Raw genomic sequence first — 5,213 nt, 5'->3', positions numbered from 1 at the left:
TAATTGGTGCATCAGACTGCACCTCTTCCTCTTCATTAATTGGCTGGAGATCAACAACCTTCTTTTCAACACTTTGGAGTATTTTACCACTCCGAGTACTGATAGCAAACACATGGTCTATACTGCCTCCCCTATTCTTCGGATTCAGAATAGTGTCACTAAGAAGTCTTCCCTTATTAGGACGGTGCTTCTCTCTAGAAATATCACGTATCTGCGACTTGAGCTTTTGAATAGCCGCTGTATGAGATCCTACTATTTTTGTTAGCCCAGATAACGTCTTTTCATACTTGGTTTGATTTGCTAGATTCTTCTTAAGCATTGCCTCCAACCTCGAACTACCTTGATCGTTTGACTGCCCTTTTGGTGGAATGTATGGATTGGAACTTCTATTTCCAAAATTGTTATTGTTGTTGTAGTTCCCTTGGTTCAAACCACCATAATTGTTGTTATAGTTCCCTTGGTTGTTGTTGTATGCACCTTGACCCTGCTAGGTCTCAATTGATTTCGATTCTGATTCTGTTAACCCCCTTGGATGTCCCCCTTGAGAACATAGTTAGCATAGTTAACATCCTCAATTTGCATAGGAGGTCCCTCGTGATATGGACCCTCTTAGACTTGGTATATCCCATTCGGCATACCTGAAGTGTCTTCGCAAACATTTACCTTCTTAGTCTCCTACTCATCAAACCTCTTGGTCAGCTAAGAAATATTCATTGTAAGCTGAGCCAATTCCTGCTTAGTATCCTGATTTTCCTTCACCATATTCTGGATCATGGCATTCCCACAGGGTACACAATCAGCATTATTCGAGTGACAAGCATGATTGTGCGTAGTCCATATGTTAAGTATTTTGGTAACTCGAGTGTAAGATTTATCCATGAAACGACCATCATCTGCGTTGTTTGCAATTGACTGCATTATAGGATCCAGCCCTTGGTAGAACTTCTCCTACATGATCTCCGAAAAATCATGATTCGGAAACTTCTGCATATATTCTTTAAATATCTCCCAAGCTTCGTATAATTGTTCCCCCGATCACTGCTTGAATTCATAGATTTTGTCACGGACTCAGCCTTCTTACTAGGAAGATACCATTTCTTAAGAAAGACTGCTACCATCTCTAACCATGTAGTAATAAAATTCCGGGGCATCTTTTCGAACCACATTCTTGCTTCTCCAGCTAAGGAATATTTGAAAAGCCTCAGTCGAATAGCCTCCTTAGAAACATTGTTTTGGATGTGATGAGCACATACATCTGCAAAGTTCTGCAAATGTCATTGTGGATCATTATCGGTAGAAAGTAGCCTCAAGCTTCAACAAATGGGAGAGAGAGGAGTCAATTTTGACATTTATAGCTACAACCCGAGGATGAACAATAGCAGATGCATAGTCCTCCTCATCAATCAGATCAGTAAATACATTCTCCTGCTCTGCATCATTCGGGGGGTCATGATGTTGACCACCCTGGTTAACAGGTGCTGCACGTTGATTTCGCATAACCATGATCACCGAGTTCACAAGGAATAGCAAACAAGGTGTGATGAAATAAGAAAAAGACTTCAACCAAAGCAAACACTATTTAGTAATTTCAAAACTGTATTCTCTGGACATGGCGCCAAAATTTGATACGCACAAATTACACCTTTTATTAGCGTAAAGCAGACGTAGTCATAGCAACCCAACAAGGTTAGGGTTCAATCCCACCGGGAATATTTTTATGGTTCGCTTTTATGCGGGTTTAAGCATAAAAGTTACTACGAGGTTATTGGTGCTCTAATTGGATTTTAGTATTTTAGCGTCGCTACCTAATTTATTAAAGGAAAACTAGGAAAACCGGGTAAAAAGATTTTTCAAGCACGAGAAAAAGTCTTTTGGAGCAGAGTTCGAGGTAAGGGTTCTGGTGAACCCCTAGGGAAGGTTTTAAGCACCCTAGTATTAAGGATCCGTAGAATATGGTTAACCTACGAGCTTCAATGTGTGATTTTTTGTATTTTATTTGCTTAAATTGTTAAGTTTCCACAAAAATATCATTCTCATTCATATCCTCATTTTCGAAAAAAAAAATGGCAAAAAGTCCTCTTATAAAAGGGGTTTTGGTTTAGAAAATCCACGTAAGTGTTCAACTCACTTTATTGTCAGACTAAGACACACTCGGGATTTCTCCCGAATAATTCGCTACTATTCTAGTCCTAATAAAATGAGTTTAATCCTTATGGATTTTATATATATATGAAAGTAAGGAGTATATCTCTGTTTTATGCATATATATAAGAAAAATCACAAGTCACGTTGAGTTAAGTAAACATTTAGTCATTAAAGCCCATAGGTCAAATATTCTAAGTCCAAATCCATCTCACATCATACTCGGCCCAATAGTACCCTTTTCGATCCGAAACAGTTTGTGGGCTTCCAGGCCCAATACAGTCATTTTTTCCAGAAATTGCTTCAGTCCAAATCCAGTATTTTTCTCCAAAATGGTCCGTTCGTTTTAGCCCAAAATTTCTCAAGTGCAAAGTCCATTTTTTACTTCATAAAAATGTCCAGATCTTGTTCACTTCAACAGGTCTGTTACATAATCATTTCTTGTTAAATAGAATAGTTTTCAACTCTTTTCAACTTAATTCCAATTTTCCAAAGCAAAGTTTATCACAAGAATTCATTGTTTATTACCGGCTCATAATCCAAAGTTTATTTGTTTCATTGGAAGACTATTTCTTAATATATACAAAAAAAGACCAGTTTTATGCAAAAATCCTATTAAGTGTTAGTTCTCACAATTCCAAAATAGTACGTATTTTCTAATTCTGACATTCATAGGGTTCCAATAATATGTGAGTGTTTTTACAAATACATTTTGCACAAATAAGTAACACAAAAGGAGGAAAGTTTAAGCTAGTGAGCCTACCTAAGCCCACCAGTTGGCTATTTTTACCCACAGCTGGGCCTTCACCATTTTTACCCATGGTTGGGCCTTCATAGCAAATATTAGCCTCCCTTACATATTTTCTCAAAAGCGGACTCGATCAAATAAGTGGAACTAGGCCTAGTTGGCTTTATGCAGGAGGAGATGGCTCGAGTGGCCCGTATTGAATCACATAGACATTGAAAGGAGATAAAGATTAGTATCCTACTTAGGTATTTAAATTAAAGCATTTAATCCATGTTTAAACCAAAAAAAGTACAATAATCAAGCAAAGGTGTAAAGATTTAAAGGGAATATAGCAATTCAAGAGAAAAATTCAAGCCCAATATCAAGCAAGTCAAAGAATATTCATGGCCCAAGTTGCTTATGCCATCAAAATCGAATAAATGAGCCTAAATACAGTAATAGAAATCATAGCCCAAAATAAAGCACACAGAAGAGACCCAACAGTCATAAAATGGTATAAGTCCACACAACATCAATCTTTTTTTTAAAGAAAATAGGAAGGGATATAGACTTATATACATTAAGTATACCACTTCATATACACTGGAGTGTATATGAAGCTAGATATACCTTGTATATCAAGTGTATATCTCCTATGTTCAGAGAGTTCAAAACCAGAGGAGGAAAGAAGAGAGTGTAAAAGACTAAAACACTTAACCCAAACTTCATGTAAAGGCAGGAATAAAATAAGAACACACACACCACATCCAAATATAGATTTTAACACCAAATAAAAACAAAAGCAGTCTCACACAGGTTCTCTATTTCATTTACTTGCGTCAAACTTACTCCTCATACCAAATTTAGAGTCAAGTAATCATACTAATTGGCATACCAAGAAGGAGATGAAGAAAAGACAGTACTCATACTAATCAAGCACAGGAAAACCTAGTGTACATGGGCATAACATGCATTTTTTGTTGTTTTTTTCAGTAAATAGCAAGATATAGAAATCCCATTTTTTATATAAGTTCAAACAGACATTACACCAGGTGATATACTCATTTGACTTGTTAAATAGGCATGGATAGGTTTCAGTTAACAACATGATCAAACAACACATTCAGCAGGTTTATCTCATAGGGAACTTCAAATATTTATTGTAAAGCTTCAACAGAATACTAAAGTAGGCTCAGAGATGCAGCAGATTAAACTCAAAATCCTTTTAACACATTCTAAGGCTTATGACACTAGATTAACAGTAGAACCAGGTAGTATAAGCCTTATAGCTTGGCACAAAATGATTCAGGAAGCATATAGAGGTCTTAGATACTACCCAGTTAAGCAATAGGTCATTTCAATTTCAAAATATGCAATTTCAGGTCCAATAAACTTAAGGTTTCATTTTTTACCCTTAAATACATTGTGAGGACATAGTTTGATTCCAAAAAAAACACAGTAAAGAGGAAACAATCCAGTGCGTCAAAATTTGAGTCATAAATGGCTAAGTTTAAACATTGAACAAATATAAGCATTTGTCAAGGGTCAATCATTAATACAAGTTAGTCCACAATCAAAGAGGTAGTTTAGTATGATAATATTGTTGCTAACAAAGGGACTTAGGAACCAGTTCAACATGCATTTAGATTAGGGAAGTTAGGTCCAATATTCACATAGGACCAACTATCACAAACAATCAAAAATACCATTAGGCACATAACAGTCATGCTTAGCGGATTTATACATCAAACCAAGTTCAGTTTTCACCAATGACACAACAGCAGGTCACACAGACTCACATTCAGAGAATAGGCGAAGACATGATGATCTTTAGTGCACAAATTTTGGAGGCATATGGGCATATCATTAATCTATATTGGACACTTAGTTCAACAAAGATTCCAGTTATGCAAGCCATGAGGCAAAAAAAGACCAAACACTTTGGGTAAAGAACATGATCCAAAACAAGCTAGCATTTAACCATTAAGATGTTTAAAACCTCTTGGTATCATTTCCCTTCTTAATATATCTAATATGGACTAAACAAGGCTATAACAAGACTGCACTATGTATTAAAGGGATAAACAAACAGGGATCAGATCATTATGTACTTCACAACATGTTTTAAAACTAAGCATTATTACATAAGGATTAATCTGATCAAGCTTGGTCAAGATAATGTACAAACATGATTTGTTGAAACAAACTAACCATAGAAGAACATGCTTTAGTATAGGCTGAGTTAATCTAAATTAACACATGAGGCACATTAAAACAAACTAGGCTAAAGCTAAATAAAAACTAAACCAGCTAAAACCAATATTGACACACAAACACATACTCT

General features: G+C 35.9%; 1 non-coding gene across 1 annotated transcript; it reads left to right on the top strand.

The window, feature by feature from the left end:
* The first annotated feature begins 964 nt into the window (after positions 1-964).
* On the top strand, positions 965-1,071 carry LOC132612469 (small nucleolar RNA R71). Its single transcript, XR_009571827.1, has one exon. It is a non-coding gene; the product is annotated as a small nucleolar RNA R71 (small nucleolar RNA).
* The last annotated feature ends 4,142 nt before the right edge of the window (positions 1,072-5,213 follow it).

Source organism: Lycium barbarum, chromosome 9 (assembly GCF_019175385.1).
Source record: "Lycium barbarum isolate Lr01 chromosome 9, ASM1917538v2, whole genome shotgun sequence".
NCBI lineage: Eukaryota > Viridiplantae > Streptophyta > Magnoliopsida > Solanales > Solanaceae > Lycium > Lycium barbarum.
Note: the sequence above shows the minus strand (reverse complement) of the source record. Positions and strands in the feature narration are given on the sequence as shown.